At 44.4% G+C, this 18472-nt stretch overlaps 1 long non-coding RNA gene across 3 annotated transcripts; it reads right to left on the minus strand.

The window, feature by feature from the left end:
- Positions 1 to 610: 610 nt before the first annotated feature.
- Positions 611 to 18462, minus strand: LOC107514577. 3 transcript variants are annotated; one of them, XR_001597806.2, is made up of 4 exons: positions 18252 to 18462; positions 10423 to 10616; positions 7925 to 8934; positions 611 to 7047 (listed from the first exon to the last, which is right to left on the minus strand). It is a non-coding gene; the product is annotated as an uncharacterized LOC107514577 (long non-coding RNA). The 3 variants fall into 3 exon arrangements; XR_001597805.2 differs by having other exon boundaries at positions 611 to 6767; positions 18252 to 18446; XR_001597804.2 differs by having other exon boundaries at positions 611 to 8934; positions 18252 to 18437.
- Positions 18463 to 18472: the final 10 nt, after the last annotated feature.

An 18472-nucleotide genomic window follows, 5' to 3' on the forward strand; every position in this document is an offset into this window, starting at 1 on the left:
ATAGTAATACAATCAGTGGCACGGCATTTATCAACCCCAAGCACTTTATATGTATTATTTCATTTCAACCACAGACGACTTTTTCCCAGATGAGGAAGGTGAGGCTCAGAGATGTGTCGCGTTGCTGGTCTAAGGTCACATCTTCACCCCCTAGGAAACTGACACAAAACTAGAGGAGTCCAAAGAAAGCCTAAAATGCCTTTGCTGTCACATAGTTTATCCCAAACATTCATGGGAACTTTAAAGTTCCTTAGTACGTGCTTGCTTCCCTTACTAAAAATCGTGTTTTAATTTACCACTGAGCAAAATAGATGCATCAGGAACATAAGCTTCTCAGTTTGCTCCCTCCCTCACCCCCATGTCATGCTACCAAGGACTCCTACTAGGCACATTACTCTCCCGGACTGAAAAGCATGGCCCTTGAGGAATCAGTGGCCTTCCTTCTACTGAAGTTCTGTAGCCCATGGGTTTCCCTTCTTGCTTTGACTGCCAGAGGCTTGGAGCTACATTTTCTATTAAGTCCCAGTTGCAACATTAGCTTCCCTGGTTCCACGAATTCTCTTTTTCAAAGTGTCTTGTTCGCAGTTTGATTTTGCAAAGAATATGATGGAAAATTCAAATGTCTATGAAATCAGAGGAGTGAGATCTTAGAAATTTGATCAAGGTGGAAAATCTGGTACCCATCTGTGTCTTTGACCTGAATGTATCCAGGGAGCCAGATTCACAGCAGTCACACTCCAATGTGTATTCATCCCCTCAACAAATATTGTGTCCCCACTATGTGCTAGGCACTTTGATGGCACAGGGGATAGTGATAAGACAGATACTGGTCTTTGCACTTTTCACTTAGCAATACATCTTGGAAAGAGCTCCCTATCAGCACAGGTCTACCCTATACTTCACAACAGCCTACACTGTATGGATGCACCATAATCCATTTAACAAATCCTACTTATGGACAGATATAATGTTTCTAATCTTTTGTTATAAAAACAATGCTCTAGTGAATATCTTTATTCGTATATATTTTGCACGTTTGAGAACAATCTGTATGATAAACTCTTAGAAATGAAACTGCTGGCTCAAAGAAAATGTCATTGCCAAAGTTCCTTCTGATGAGGCTGTCCCCATTAAAATCCCTACTAACAATCCATGAAAGCGCCCATTTTCCCACACCTTTGCCAACAGCATATTTTTAAACATTTTCTTTTCTTTTTGAATCTACGGGTGAAAAATGGTATCTCATAATTTTTATTTGCTTCTATTTTGCCTTTTTATTATAAAAAAACATATGAAACAGCAAACAAAATAGCTCAATGAACACTCATATATCCATCACATAGATATAATCATTCTAAAAAGCTTGCCATATTTGTTTAATTGGGGAAGGAGGGCTTGAAGTATTTTGAAACAAATTGTAGGCATCATATTTCACCCTCCAAATACTTCAGTATTAGATACTTTCTATTTAACATGTCATTTTCTTACATAAAACACTTTCACATTTAAAAAATTAACCATAAAGCTTTAATATCTAATTCATATTCAGATTTCTCCAGTTGTACCAGAAATGTCTTCACAGCTCTTTTCAAAAGGATTCAATCAAGGACCATGCAGTAAATTCTGTTGTTACATCTTAAGTCTCTTTTAATCTAGAATAGTCCTCACTCTTTATTTTTTCCCATGATATTGACTCATGAAGAGACCGGGCCAGTTGATTGTACAATGTTCCACTTTGGGATCTGATTGGTTATCTAGGTATCACTTAACTTGTCATACTCTCCCCTGTATTTCCTATAAACTAGTACTTAAATCTAAAAGATTTGATTAGATTCAGGCTAAACATTTTGGGGGCAAGAATTTAATTAATACTTCATGAGTGGTGCCATGTGCTTCATTCTGCCTCATCAGGAGGTCCATAATGTTTTACCGTCCCAAGTCTGATTACTAGGTTAACGTGGCAACCACCTCTCCATTTTAAATGTCCATTTCTCCTCTTCCCGCCAGAACCTTGTGGGCATCCAGTTCCTCATCCATTGATGGTCCTTGATTGAATCAACTGTCAGGGTTGTTAAATGATTCTCTAGTTTTATCTTTAAATCTGCATTTATCAACTGGCATTCTTTATTTGAATTTCATTAAATATGAGTGAAGTTGACCATCTTTTCAAATGTTTAAGAGCCGTTTTAATTTCTTTCCCAGCAGATTATGTTTCTGTTGGGGACCTGGGCAATTACAGCACAGTGTGATGAGTGCTGTGACTGAGGTGAGGACAGGCTGTGGCAGAGGTGAGAAGGAACATCGAGCTTGCCCTGCCTCCCCATGTGCAGGACATGACAGGGGAGGCTCTCGGTTTGGGTTTTTCTGAAGCGGACCCTGAGACAAGAATTCAAGGACAAGCAGTTACTTTGGGAGGTGAAGGAAAACTGGGAAACGAGACAGGAAAGGGAGTCAAGGAAGGTGTGTTGTCAAGCAAGTTAGTGCTGAAGGTGACTGGAGTTTATCCCCATGGGGAAACTGAGGCAGGTATAAAGCACCTGGGCATTATTCCACCTGAGGAGGAAGAGAGCTGGGGTATTTATATACCCTGTCATGTCAGTCATTGCTTGAGGGTTGCTCCTGGGAGAGTATTAATTCTCCAGCACTCAGGCCTGCCCTGCAGTTGGTAGAATGGGTTCTAGTGACGACAGGCAATAAATGTGGGTGCTGTCAGCGGGTGGTCAGCCAGTGTGCAGTGAAATGGTAAAAGTGGGGGACACGGATAGAGCACTGTAAACATCTGCTCAGAGACCTCTAAGTAGAGACTTTAAGGATGGGGAGAAATTAGCTAGATCCTGAAGAGAAGACGGGGAAAGGGATATGTGCTCCAGGCAGAGGAGCAGGTGCAAAGGCCCAGGGGTGAGTGCGAGAGTGGTGTATTTGAGGGCTCTGTCTGGAGGCAGAAGAGGTGAGGCTGAGCGGTCATACCAGGCCTGTTAAGCCACCTTCAGGTGTCATCATAAGCTGAGGACACTGGGGAGTCCCTGGAGAGTTTAATCAGGGATTAACATCCAGTTTGGGTGCTGGAAATCTGAAAAGGCCTGAAGTACATATACCAACATTCCCATGTATTAATTCACACTAGGTGCTGGTGTTCCTTACCAGTGATGGGATTACTCCTGCCCTTCCTCCATGGCAAGTAGGGATGGACTCAGCCACCAAAAGGTCATCACTGAATGTGAAGTTGACACAGTGAGATAGGAGTCTTAGGGAAATATTTCCCTTGGATCTACTACTGGCCGATTATAATTGGCACTATAATACAATAACAGCCATGAGGGTTTCCATGTACCAGATACTATGCCAAGCGCTTACAGTCATTATTTTAATTATTACTCTGATAACACGGATGAGAAAACTGATGCTCAGGTGGATGAAGCTATTATTAGCCCAAAGTCAAGAGCTGACAAACGCCCAAGTCCATAGAAATAGAACTCTTAAGTGTCCAGACAATAGGGGATTAGGTAAATAAGAGTATATCCATGAAACAATTTATATCCACTAAATGAGAAAGGTTACAATGAAAAGATCACAATTAAAAACAGATTGCAATTATATATTACTCTAAAAATCCTATTTAGCTCAGGTTATTATAATCTTTAAAATGTTAAAAAAAAAAAAAAAGCAGGTGGTTACCAGAAAAGTATGTCCAGTTCAATTTTTTAAAATATATAAATTTAGACAGATTGTCAATAAAAGTACTTATGTGGTTAGACTGGAGCAAGGAGATCATAAGTGACTTTTTAAAATTAAATTTTCTGGTTTTCCTACTGTTGTGGACTGAATTGTGCATCCCCACAAAAAATCCATATGTTTAAGTCTTAAACCCCAATGTGACAGTATTTGGATACAGGGCCTTTACGGGGATGATTAAGTTTAAATTAGGTCATAAGGGTGGGGCCCAAATCCCCCCAAATGGTGTCTTTATCAGAGGATGAGACACCAAGATCTCTCTTCAAATAAGCACCAAGGAAAGGCCATGTGAGGACATAGTGAGAAGGTGACATCTGCCAGTGAGAAGTCTCACCAGAAACCAACCCTGGTGGGACCTTCATCTTGGACTTCCCACTTTTAGAGTTGCGAGAAAATACATTTCTGTTGTTTAAGACATCCAATTTGCAATATTTTGTTATGGCAGCCTGAGCGGACTTCTACACCTACAATGAAAGTGCATTATTTATATCTGTTAAAAAGAATTCAAAGTTGTTTTTGAAAAAATATACTGCTTGATTTCTACCTCATACTCTCAGGGGCAAGCTGGCCCCGGTCCTTGAACAACAGGAGAAAGGGAAGGAATTCATATAGCCCGACTGTCCTTTAGCCAGACCCTTTACAGAAATCCCATGAGAAGGGTACTAATGTCCACACCTGACGGATGCGTAAACTGAGGCTCAGAAAACATGAAATGTTTGACTCAAAATCAAACTAGGAAGTTAGGAAGCAGCCGCGCCCCAGACCCACCCGAGCTCTCTTCTCCTCATACCACTGTCTCCACACAGAAGATGCTGAAATGGTCACAGACGTGGACGGGGCGAACATGGCTGATACCCTTCAGAGTGTAAGGCTCACTTGGGAGATTTTGCTTCCAAGTTTTGGTCAGATGAATCATTCTGAGTTAGGAGTTGCCTGAAGGAATTACTGTGAAAAGCCCTAACAGTTAGTTGATGAATCTAACTTCCACATCTATTACATCAGGGCTTGCGGACTCAAGAAGCTACGGAGACCAGAGAAGTGCCGTAAATGTGAGGCCGACCAGGTTTGAGTCCACAGGGTGTGGCGGAGGCTGGCGAAGAGAGCACTTGTTCTTTTCGGCTGCTCCTGGGTACAGCCAATAGCCATTCTGGGTTTTTAAGAACCTGGGAATCTGGATGTTTGCTGAGAAATTGCTCATTTTAAAATCTGTTGACAAATTTTTTAACAAAACAGAACCCCAGTGCAAGTGTAACAAAACTTATTTGTGAGTTTGTGGATGGGATCTAAACCCTGCTATTGTCAGTTTGCAGCCTCTGCTTTAGAATATTTCATTTTTGCTGCCATCATGGAGGGAGTATGTTAGTTAATATAGCACTAGCTACTGTAACAGATAAACTGGCCGATCGAGCAGCTTCACACAGAAGCTTATTTTGTAATCACATAAAGTCCAATTAGCAGCATGTGAGGAGTAGGGAGTTCTTTCAACTTCCCATGTGGCTTCCAAGATCGCCCAGGCACTGATAACCAATGGGCACTGATATCCAGTGGGCATTGATATCCAATGTGCAGATTGTGAAGAACGAGCAGAGGACCATGTGATTACTCCTAACTCTGCCCACAGTCCATTGGCCAGAACTTAGTCCTGTGGCTGCCCCACCTGAGAGCAAAGTGGAGCTGGGAAATGTAGTCCCTGGCCTGTGGCGGCCTCTTTCCAACAACTCTATCCTGTGGAACCGGCACACAGAATTCTGGGGGATGGCGACCCATCTCTGCCTCATGCAGCTATCATCTCCATTTTACAGATGAAGAAAGGAATCTCGGGGGGCTAAGTAAGCTGTGAGGAGTCACACGGCCAGCACTGTCTTTCTGCCTCCAGTCCAGGGACCTTTCTGCTACCTCAGTGTTTCCTGATTGGCTGTGACACTTGTTAAACAGATAGGTTGCTGGACCTTGGCCCAAACCTTGAATCTGAATGTTCAGGATGGAGAGTGCTAATCTGTACTTCACCAAGAATCACAGATGATTTTATATCAGCCGCTACACTTTATAATCATCTGGGGAGCTCTGTGAAATGCTAATCTCTTGGCCCCAACCCCTAGGAATTCTGATTGAACTGGTCTGAAGGACGGGCCCGACATATTATAAAACTACCAGGTGACTGATGTGCAGCCAGGGCTGGGAACCACTGTCTCTGCTCGGACACCAAACTGGACTGTCCATCAGAGTCACCTGTGGGAGCTTTTCAAACTAAAGCAGAGAGAGAGAAAGGGAGAGAGAAGCGGGGAAGGGAGGAAGAGAGAAAAAGAAAGAGGCAGAAAAGAAAGAAAAGATCAGTGAGTGAGCCTCTACTCTGGAAATCAGCATCAAAAAGAAAACAACAACAACAACAAAAAAACCCCCAACTCTTCAAGTGATTCCAATGTGCAGTCTGGGTGGAGACCTACTGAATGAATGGACTAGAAGATTCTGAATCAGTAGGTTTGGGTGAGCCAAATTTTCTGTATTTTTAGAGCACCCCAAAAGGATTGCGGTACCACTGTCCTAGGGCTTTGCTACTCATAGTATGGTGTGAAGTATCAGCACATCCCTGGGAACTGGTAAGAAATGCAGAATCTCAGGCCCTACCTTAGATCCGCTAAATTGGAATGCACAGTTTAACTAGACCAGACCCCCGGACGTTAGCACACACCTTGTTGTGAGAGGTACTGATCTAATGCACGCAGGCTCTTTCTGTGGTGTACAGCAGACTAGGTCCTCCAGTCAGAGCTGGTTCATCTTCTCTCCCAGCCCCACTCATCTCTTCGAACTGCAGAACCTTTTCAAGTGTCCCCAGCATAGTCTGTCCTTAAAGGTCTGGGCCTTGCTGCCCCTGTGCCGTGGCCATCTGTTCAGGGATACTCCATTGGAAGCTCCGGGCATGTACACAGTTTGATGAATCAACAGGGGCCTTGCAGGCCCTTCCTGCCAGAAAAGGACATCACAGACGCGGGGTACTGACTCGAGGACCGGACCATGGGATGAGGTGCACTTCAGACCTGCAGGTTGGAGAAGACGACAGACTTGTTTTGTGAGGTTCTGGGACCAAGCAGAGGATGTCATGGGGTGGGGGAAGGTTGCAGTTTGATATCAGGAAGTTTCAAACCAGCAGGGAGAAATCACACTGAGGGTAGTAAGCTTCCTGTTCTCTGAAAAGAACAAGCAGAACTTGAATGGCCTTGATTCAGGGGCACGGAGGCAGCCTCTGGATTGGATGTAAGCTGGAAAGAGGCCTCAACTCAAGGCTGAAACGTGCAGGTCACTCAAAAGGCAGGCAGGCTGGGGCAAGGAAGGAGAAGAGCACAGGCAGTGAGATAACTCAGAGTTCTACCATGCCAGTCAGTCACAAAAGCAGCCTGGTTAAACACAAACTACTGTTCGTGCATGAGATAATTTCTGCGTTGGTCTCCACTTGTTTGAAAGCTCAGTGAGGTCAGTGGTCGGGCTACCTGTGGAATTCATAGCACCTGGCACAGGGTCTGACATATTACAGCATTTCCCCAGTAAATGTTTACTTAAGTGTAAACAGCCGAAAATGAGCATTAACCCCTTGTCTCTCACTGGTAATTTTTATGCACTGTAGATAATTTGGCCTCCTTTTATTCATTTTTTTTTCATGCCCTTTAATTCATTTTTGGCAAGTGTTCAAATTGTGTTTTTCTTGTTTTCTCATAAGTTCTTATACTTTTTCATCCAGCTTATGTATCTGTATGGAATTCTTTGTAAAGGTAAAACAACTAAAAAATCCTAAATGGCCTACAAAAGGGGGTTTATTCAGTCATTCAGGGGCTCTTTTCCCCCAAAGTTCACCCACTGATCCAAGAACTTTTTATCTGTACAACTCCCAATGAGACTCCAACAGCATGGTCTCTGAGTGGATCGAATTACGGGTGTTCTCTATGAACTACTTTTTGCTTTGCTCTTTCTCATGACTTTTTTTTTTTTTCTGTTCTGAGCATCTATTACTTTCAAGTAAGAAAAACTAACCAACTGGAAGTGGACTGTTTCTAACTCTTATTTTAAGTCTCGAATTCATTTTAGTCAGCTTTATCTAATTGGCAATGTTTTTGAGAAAACTTCAAATTGAGAACAGAATGAATGCTTCTAATAAGCAGTTAGCAAGGAAGCTGAGGCCCAAAGGAGGAGAGTGACTGACCTGTCCCAGGGTCCACGAAGGCGGGAGAACCCAGGGCCTGGCGCACAGGTGGGTGTTCGTTCCCTTCTGTCACTACCCCCTTCCCACCGTGAACTCCTTACTGCTTTCTCTCTGAGTCGGCAATGCGGGGGTGTCTCGGGCGCTCATGGCTTCAGAGATGTACAGTCCATTGCACTGACACGATTTGTGTAGATTCCAGAGAGTGGAGAGAGCCATTAGACCAGGCAGCCTCCACATGTGCCTTTACTTATTGGAAAGCCATGGCAGGCTGCAGATCAAATGCATGCACAGAACTGCTGGCAGAATTCCTGTTGCTGGCACCAGGGGGAGCTGTCTGCCCGCTCTGAGAGTCTGCTGTTGGGCGAGCTGCAAAGGCTGCGGGTGAGTACATGCCGCTTCTGCCACGTGGGACATTTTCTTGGGAGTATCCAGGTATCATCGACAAGTCCTCCACGGACACTTCCTCCAGGCTGGTTCCGGCTTGCTCTGAGCCAAATGGAAGGAACGGGGCACTTCTCCAGGACTGCTCACCATGCTGGGCAGGCTGAGGACTGGGCTCCACTCCTTTCCCATTTGGCAGGACCTAGTGGAGGGAATGTGAACATATTCGAGCGGCACCAGAGCCTCTGTCGGCAGTTCCAAGCTTCGCAGAAGCCCCAGGGGCTGGTCTTGGCTTGGCTGTGACGGCCTGGGAAATTCACAGGGCGCATGGATCTCAGGTTTCACAGCTGAGAAATGAGCATGAGGCTTTTCTTCTGGTGTCTGGGCAGACGAGTCCGTGGTGGGCGTTCTGGGTCAGCACAGGAAACACTTGTTCTGGAGCCCTGGTCTGTGGTGAGCGGTGTCTCTGGGCTAAGATGATTCTCAGAAGTGGCTCCAGGTCTGGGTGTCCACTGGGAAAAGGTGCTTTGAAAGACCAATAGAGAAATTCTGAAGGCCAGAGGATAGGAAACTTGGAACTGAAGTATTGACAGCTTCTCAAAGCCAGTACTGAGGACTTCTTTCTACACCTTTACAGGAAAAAACAAGCAGGCACTTACATGATTAAACCTCAAGAATAGACTGCACAGTAATAATCAGAGAGGTATAGATTTTTCACAATCTTCAATGGCTTTTCAAAAAAATATAAAAGTAATACATATTCATTATAACAAATTTAAATAATATATAAAGTAAGAAGTAAAAATAACTTCATTCTGCTAAAGAGGTGCAAAAGAAAATAAGGTACCTTTTTTCTAACTACCAGATTGGCAAGATTAAAAAAGAATGTCTATATCCAGCCCTGGTGAGGGTGTGGTCCCGGGTCTGTCAACCTCAGCACAACCCACACAATCCTTTGTTGTGGGGAATTGTCCTGCTTACTGAAGGATGTTTTGCAGAATCCCTGGGTCTCTACCACTAGATACCAGTAGCATCTTCATCACCACCTCTCAGGCTGTGACAACCACAGGCATTGTTAATGTCCCTTGAGGCGTGAGTGCAAAACCAGCGCTGGCTGAGAAGGCAAAGGGCACTCCCAGCGCCACCGGTGGGAGCGGAATCCGGCAGTTTGACATTTCCAATATTAAAATTTGTGTCACCGGCAACTTCACGTCAAAATACATTTACAAGAGTACAAACTGGTTTGACAAGCATTTTCACACAGCACCACTGGCAATATTTTAAAAAAGTGGTAATGATCCGAATGACAGTGGTAGGAAATTATATATATCTGCAAAATGCCCAGACATAGAAAAGGATTAAATAGCTCTGATGTAGAGAGGTCGCCAAGATAAAATTGTTAAAAAGAAAAAGCAAGGTGCAGAACAGTGTAGAGGACATTTCTGTAAAATTTAAAGAACAAAACTGTACCAACAAGTGCATGTGTATGCATGTGTATATGTAATGAAAAAATACATACATATAAATCTATATGTATGTATGTATGTATGTATGTATATTTTTAAAACCTGGAAGGAGGTGCTCAAAACCACAGCAGGATGAAGAGCTGCACGGGGGAGCACATGGAATTTTCTATTTCTACTTTAAATATTTCAGCATCACTTGCATCATTTTACAACAAGGACACTGTAAAACAATAAAGATAAAAATAAGTCGAAAAGAAAAAAAGCAGAAAAAGAGAGGGCCCCTCATTGGCAGCCTATCTACCTTTTCCTGGAGTAAACCCAGCTTTAGGGGTTCCTCGTGCTCACATTTTAAAGTCCCCGAGGCAGCAGGCATATGTGCCACCTCACCAGATCCTCGAAGCAATTATTCTAAGTTGGCAGAGAGGGGTAATTATTTCCCTCTTGCAAATGGAGAAACTGAGACTCAGAGTGCAGTGACTTGCCCAAGGGCCCACCAGCAGGAAGTGGTGGCCCTGGAGAGAGTAAGAGGGAGCCAATGTCTCTGGAATCCCATCGACCTCCCCCGTGTGTCCCCCAAAGTTATGGGAGTAGGTCCGGCCACAGGCTCGTACAACTACGGGCCTGACATGCTTGCCGGCTAAGCACTCCTACCTGTGCCTTCTCGTCTGTCAGCTCTTCAGCTCTTACTCCTTCAACCGAAGTTGGTATCCATCTTCTTCCCAAAGTAATTTCCATCCTTCCAGCTCCCCTTTGCCAAAGACATCGTGCTTTGCGAAGACCGGGGACTTGAGATGGGCCTTGCCGCTCCTCCGCTCGACATGAAGCTTCACCTCTCTGGGCCTCATCTGTAAAATGGAGATAAACATACCAAACTCCCGGAGCTGTTTTAAAAATCAAAGCAATCATATATGTGGATGTATTCTGTAACATAATAAAGGACTTAGAAAGACATTAGTTAATTTGAACAAAATTAAGTTCTAGCTCTTTCTGTGGAGCTAGAATAACACTGGTAGAGTACGAGTTGGAGGACACTGAATGGAAATCTGCATTTGAAATTCGGCGACATATGTTGAGAAGGCCACACACACAGTTCAGATAACGGGTGAGTCCGTCTAAGCTCATACCTTACCTGAGCCAGGTTCCTTTAGAACTGATTACTGGACTTTGGTACCTGTGCTGTCACCAGAAAGAGATACCACAATGCTAAACATTTTCAGCTGGGGGAACAGGGAAACAAGGAAACCTAAAGGACTACCAGCCCCATGGGTTACACTTCCACCCACAGGAAATGGACCTGGCAGGAAGCAAGTCTTTATGTTTATGAGACTGCTCAGTTAATCTATTAACATTATGAAAAGCAATAAATGCAGGAGCACCTCGAGCTCGGGATCATCTACCGTCCCAGTGAAATTTGGTAAAGGCAACACAGTAAAGGAACAGCAGCAACAACAGGTAGACTCAAACAAGCTCATGTTGCTGCTGGAGGGGGCATGGCGGCGTGGGCCCTGAGCGTGTGTGTGAATGGTTGGTAACCCTTCTTTTATGCACTTTATTGTGCATTACTGGAGACTTTAAATAGTTCATATTTTCTCACCCAGGGGTTGCAGGTGTAAAATTCTATTTTAAGAAAAAAATCAGACTCATGGTAAGATGTACATCAATACATACACAAATACATTTTTATATGTATATACACATACCAACGAGGATTTTCAGCTCAGAGTTCTTTATTATAGCACACATACACACATACACACACCCTAACTGTCCAAAAATAATAAAAAAAATGCTTAACTACAGAAGAAATTATGGATATATTTAAATGATGGACTATTATACAGTCATTAAAATCATGTTGTTGAGGACTATTTTGTGACACGAAAAATGCTAATAGTTAATGAAAAAAGCAGAATATAAAACTGTAGTTTATCAGCAATTAAAATATACACATTAAAATAATAAAATAATAATAGCAGCTAACATTTATTGGATGCTTACTACGAGCCACGAGCGTCCTATCACATGACTTACTCAATTCTCTTCAGGCTCGCTGAGATGAGTAATATCATTACCCCACTTTTCCGAGGAGTAAAGAGAGGCACAGGGCTTGGGCAGAGTGTCCAAGGCCACACGGAGGAGTGGGCGTGGGGAAGCAGGACTTCTAACAGAGCCAGGCCGGCTCCCAGGAATTCCAACATCACGGCACGATGCTGGCAGTGGTCATTGCCACGTGCGAGGGCTGAACGACAGACAATTTTCTTCTTTATAGTTCCCAAATTTCTACAGAGTTAATTTTTTGTTAAATTTTTTTTTATTACAAAAATAATATATGAACACATTAACAACACTCCAAAGTATTGGGGAGTGGATTAAATAACCCAGGAACCAGATGGATGGGAGGTGATGAATTAAATTCCATTTGATTTCATTATACTGAAAGGGACCAGAGAAAACCAGACTAGGCTTAGAGGGGAAGATAACCCATTCCATTCTGTATATACTGCATTTCACCAGGTGTCTGTGGGACATCCACGCGGAGATGACCACTAGGATAAGGGACACAGAGGGCGGTGAGAAGGCACATAGGCTGGAGATCCAGCTGTGTCAACAGCAAGCAGATATCACCAAAGCTGTGGAAGACATTTACTGCTTCTGCCCGCCCTTCCCTCACTCCTATGGGTAAGAGCAAGACAATTTTTCCTTTGGAGAAGTACCCTGCCCATTTAATGTGGTCTCGGTGAGACAGTCAAAGTGTCCCGCCACCCGAGAGGTGGGGACATCTGTCAGGCTAAAGGAGAACACTTTTTGAGATCAAAACCAATATATTTTTGTTGCTGATAATTTTAAATTCCTCGTCAGCCTGCAGCTCTCCAGCCATTTAATAAATGGCCTTTGCTGCTCAGGCATCCATCACTCAGCTCTGAGTTTTCTTGAGCCCACAGTGAGAGAAGTCTTAAATCTGGCTTTGTTTAAAAAAAAAAAAAAAATTTCCTAATTTCCAAACCCTTCTCTTTGCAGATCAAGAGTATAACTGGGGGATGAGAGTACAGAGCTTTTCTATGAGCCACAGAGTAGAGATGACGCACGGTAAGATAAAAGAGAAGTTCCCACGCTGCAGGAAGGGACAAAAGCCTTCTGGGCCTGCCCAGGAGAAAAGGCAGGACAAGAATTCAGATGCTGGTGTTCTGGTCCCTCCTCCTCTAAGGTCAAATTCCCTGCGTGGGGCTGAGAAGCACCTAGACAGGCTTGGGGGACAGTGGCGCCCATTCCCTGAGCAGAGCCGAGGGAGAGCCAGCCCCACGCCAGCCGCGCCACAGCACTGAGTTGGCACTTAAGCTGTAAGAGCAGCCCCAGGAGCTGACGGGATGGACAACAGTGGCTCCATCCCCCTTGACCTGTGTGCCTGTATGTGATCTGGAAGGGTACACTTCTGTGGATATGCTCAGTGGACTGATGGACGAGGAAAACCAGGAAACAAGCTGTCAGGACTGTGGCCCACGGGGACCTCATGACCAGAAACCCTGGTTATTTTTATGATGCTAAGTAATTTCATGTTTCTGCTCGGGAACTAAATCAGGTGGATTCCACCAGCGTCCATAGGACCTGAGGACAAGTCTTAAGCAAAGACCAGCAAAGTGTAGGGAACAGCAAGGGAACCACACAACTCTTCCACCAGCGCTCAGAGAGAATGGAGGAAAAAGAGGGAGTGGAGAAAACCTTGAAATGTTGAAAATTTATGCAAAGTAGAGTGCTGTAAACCAGAAGAGACTGAAATACTCCCTAAAATTGGGAGACTAGAAGTTTGAGAGCCAGACGAGATCAGCTGAAAGAGAGGTTGTGCTATTTTTGCGCCTCTGAGTAGCTGGGAGTTGGGGGGGGGGGGGTTGGTGCATAAAATCTGACTCTGCCACAGGGGCCAACCAGAGCCTCTCTCCTGGGAACCTGAACCTCATACAGAGGAACACGTAAGATCAAAAATGTGAGGGCCTGAATCACTCTGACAGCAATGCCCCAGAGGCTGCCTGTGAATTCCTGCCACCTGGGAAAGGCTCTGGCCCCCAGTATAATAAGGCCTGCTTGCTGGGTGTTCCCTTTTGTTGAAGCAGCTTTCTGATATCCTGCCAGAAAATTCCTTTTCCAATCAAGCAAGTCAGAGTAGATTTCTCTGTTCTCTGACACAGGCTCATCCAGGAAGCGAAGGTGAGATGAGGACAGTGGTGAGGCGAGGCCTCTGAGGACCACCAGATGAACGGAAGAGATGTCTGAGGAGGAGACTGAAAAGGGGAAGCCGAGAGGACGTTCCTGGTGCAGAGGCCACAGAGGCCGGAAGGAGAATGAGTTCAGAAGGGGGCCATGTCGTGTCAGACCACGTTCAGAATCAAGCAACATCAGATCAAAGAGACAGTATGTCACTGGCATCCCAGAAGCCCTGCTCAATACTCCCTTCTAGTCCTCATCATTTAGATATTTTTTTTTCCCCTTTAGCTTTACAGCTCGATTCTATTTTTTGGCTATAACACCTTCCTGATGTCATCACAGAGTTTAAATTACAAAGTTCAAATAAATGAAAATTTGAGAGAAGGCAAGGGATTCACTAACCCCAGGTCTTCAAATTTTGAAAACCCACCGTAAAACACAACTAAGGAGAGAATCTGCGATCCTAGGGCTCCCTCTGCAGGTTATCAGTGGCTACCGGGAAAAGCCTCCCATTTCTTCTTGGAGCTCAGGATTGAGTTATGGGACTCAAGTTGCTGCAGACTTGACTCAAACCAGCACAGAGGGATATGGCCAGGTCACTTATCTAGGCATCCCAAAGTCTTCATTCATTCCCTATTCTGTTACCCAACACTTCATGAAAGCAACTATCAAATAACAGACCATAATAGTTTTGGGGCTATGAAGAGAATACCAGGAAAGTGCAGTTAATCTCTTCCCCAATTACCACCAATTCGCCCCAAAACAAGACTGTTGTGAAAGGCTCTGCTGCTAAAATCAACTGTCAAAGGAGTCAACAGTCCCCAGTTATGGTTCTAAAAAGCCAATGGGAGGGAGAAGGGGGAGGAAGGAGATAGATGGGGTAAAAGGGATCAAACATGTGGTTAAAGAATTTAAAAATTTTTTAAATTAAAAAAAAAAAAAGCCACAGGGCAACGTAATAATTTGCGGAGATGATCGATCAATTTACTGATGGACTCACTCACTCAATTCAATACATACAGTGGCAGACTCTGTGCCAGGTACCAGGGATGCGAGATGCAGCCCCTGCTATGATGGAGTAAGTGTGAAGCACACTTAGGAGCACACAACATAGGGGCATTTAACTTACACTGGGGGACAGGGGCTGAAGGAGGGAAAGTCGGGGGGAAAATGTAACAGACACTTTTTGCAGCAGCTTAGAATCTAGCTGGAAACACAAGAAATGTACGAATTAAAGGCTAAAAAAAAAAAAAAACTTCAAAAGGCACTTGATGAAGTCCCAAGTGACGTGTTTCTGGAGTCTTAGAGATGAGAAGCAGTCCAGGGCTGATAAAGTTAGCAAGTGGTAGACAGAGAAGCTACAGGCTCTTCAGTTGCGGTGAGAGGCAAGAAACAAATGTTCAGGGAGGCCGACAGGCCACCAATTGGAATCATGTGGTAGGGAAGAGTGGGAAGGGCTATCACCACCTAGGGTATGTCCTTCTAGTTGTGGGTCCAAGAAGCCTACCCAGGCTGTCAAATTCAAGGGAGTACACTTGATACTGATGATCTATAAACTGGACACCAACTTATTCATTTGCAGAAGGGAATACATCCTTCCCACAGCTGGAATGCTTGTGCCTCCAGGGTTCTCCTTGTTTCTTTCCTCCTGTTATTCCTCACCCTTCCCTTGGGGGCTCTCACTCTCTCCTGCGGCTTCGATGGCCACTCGCATGCTGACTCCACAATCTCTTTCCAGTCCACATCTCTCATTTGTGCTTCAGACTCACAGATCTTCCTGTCCCATGGATACTTCCACACGGCTACCCCACAGCTCTCAAGTTCAATGTGTCCAAATTGGGCTTGTCACTTAGAGGCATCTCATCATAAGGACAGAGTGGGAGCACAGACTCTAACCAGACTGCCTACGTTCTAATTCTCACTCCACCAGTTACTAGTTGTGTGACCTCAGGCAAGCTGCTTTACTTCTCTTTGCTTTGGTTTACTCATCCGGAAAATGAAGATGATAATGTTAATTTTTAGGACTGTTGCGAGGATTAGAATGAGTTTTCTGATGCATAGTAAGAGCTATAAAAGTACTAAGCTTTTACTATTATCTTCCATTTAAATGTTGTTCTCCGTCTTTTCCCTGTCAACTGGATTCAATAGTTACATTAGAAATAGGCAACAATTCAGTTGCTCAAACTAGAAAGCGAATCGTTATTGCCCATTTTCTCTTACTGCCTGTCCTGTTAACATTCGATCTCTCACCAAAGCCTGATCTACACAACTTTCAATCTCTTACTCTCCATTCCTGTGGCCACCTGCTGACTGATCCCTGTATCATCTCAGGCCTGGATCATAGCGCCACCCAGGCTAAAACCAGAGTAATCTTTCTAAAATAAGCCATTTCCCGTTTACGGCCCTCATGGTTCTTAGAATAAACCCCATGATACACCCCTTGAGGCCCTTTGTGACCTGATTCCTGCTTTCATCTGTACCTCAAACTGCTTATGTCCAAAACTAAACTCTCTCCCTAGTCCCCAAACTTGGATTGGCTTCCTGAATTTCCCTCCTTGGTGAAACGGTGCCACCTACTGGCCTTCCAAGAGGGTTTTGCCTTTCAAATACTCCCCAAGTAATGAGCCACGTTCTCAGAAAACGTCTGACTTTATGATAGACATATGCTTACATGAAGCACTTTAAAAAACTTTTTGGTTTTTAGTATTTAAAGCCATAATAGGTAAAAATAAGGTAAATTGAAGAATTCATCAAAAACGTATTAACCTGTATCACTTATTAACCTCCAAGAACTGTTATTAAGCTCTGGGAATTCATTACTGATCTAGAGACAGCCCTTGCTCTCAAGGATATATGTTTTATCTTAAGAAATATTTTAAAAATATAATTTAAAAACACGTATTTGATTTTGACATAAATGACCTGGCAATTTTTGAGAAAAATGCATCGTATTTTCCTTTTATATTCTTTTCTACAAGGCAGCAGTGGATGGACAGGCTTTAGAGGGATTAAATTCTGATTCAGCCACTTACTAGCACTATGTAACACAGGATAAGGAGAGCTGCAATAAGTTATCCAATCTCTCAACGTCCCAGTCATCCTTATCTGTGATATGTGTAAAGTAGCTGAATATTAGATGAGAACGTGTACATCGCTGCTGCACAATAGAGGCAGCCATTATTATTAGCATCATTAGGTGTGATGTTGGAACTTTACAACGTACAGCTATTCTTTCGTCCCCTGTCAGTAACTGAGCCTCTGGTATGAACGAAGGAATTTAACAAGTTTTACCCAGGGCTCACTACATTTACATTTAACCTTATACAAAGAACCGCAGATTCCATTTCCAGACATGGGTCAGGCATTCCAAGGTCTGGCTGCAGTCAAGTCCGGTATGCTAAACTATTTTCAGCAGCCTATCTGGTTAGGCGCCCATACCTAAGTACTAGGGAGTGGAGGTGGGAGGGTTCAGTTTGGGTTCGGGTAACAACTCAGAACCTAGGTTGTGCCGGAACCAATTCTACTGAATTGGTTCCCATAAAGCAGGAAGTGCAGACTCGGAGCTGGGACTCGGTGAATGAGGAGAGGGACAGCTAGATCAGCTGCACCAGTCCGGTGATGCAGGGGGTGGCAGCTGTTGCACAGCTCACCCCTTCCCTGCCCGCCATTGCAGCATCCATCAGAATCATAAAAATGGAAAAAAAAATCCCTAAAAATCCCCTGCTTAGATGAACTGCCTAAATTTTTTTTTTTTTTTTTTTTTTTGCAAAATTTAGTGTTACATTCGCTTCTCTGTCGAGAGGGTCTACATTTCTCATCAGATTCTAAGAGTCGTGCCTGAAAAAAAAAAAAAAACAAGATTCGCTTTTAAAATTCTTCACATAACAGATGAAGAAACTGAGGCCAAGACAGGTAAAGGCAGTTGCCTCAAATCAAACAAGAGGGGCATTAAAACGAAAGCTTTTCCATTTCCAATGCCGGTCTCACATTCATAGCCCTGGCTCTGTTCGATACCGCGGCGCTTCTCGGCAGGCCTTGAAAGATCCCCGGGAAGTGGGTGCTGGTGACCAAATCCTGAAGATGTCGCAGGCGGTCCAGATTTTTAACGCCGAGGAGACTCGGGCCAAGCGCTCCGAGGGGCTCCGTTGCCGCGAAGATTCCACCACCCTGGCCTCACCCCACGAATTCCGTTGCCTTGGTGATGCCAGGTAGAGAGGCATGTACAAGGGGTCTCTAGGAAGTGTAAGCGGCTCTGCCACTGCGAGGAACACCTATGCACTCACCTGACTTAGAGGAAAAGGACACGCCCCAAAAACCGGCCCAGAAGAAACCCACTACCGACGGAGGAGGGAGCGAAGAGAATAACAGGAAATGACGTCGGCGCACGTGCTTCCGAGAGGGGCGGGTGCGGGGCGTTTGGGAGGCGCGGCCGCCGCCTGCGCCTGCGTAGTCGCCGCCGGCCGCGCTGCCGAGTCACTGGGGTGGAAGGAGCATGAACAGGGGG

Source organism: Rousettus aegyptiacus, unplaced genomic scaffold, assembly GCF_014176215.1.
Source record: "Rousettus aegyptiacus isolate mRouAeg1 unplaced genomic scaffold, mRouAeg1.p scaffold_m13_p_12, whole genome shotgun sequence".
Taxonomy (NCBI): Eukaryota; Metazoa; Chordata; class Mammalia; order Chiroptera; family Pteropodidae; genus Rousettus; species Rousettus aegyptiacus.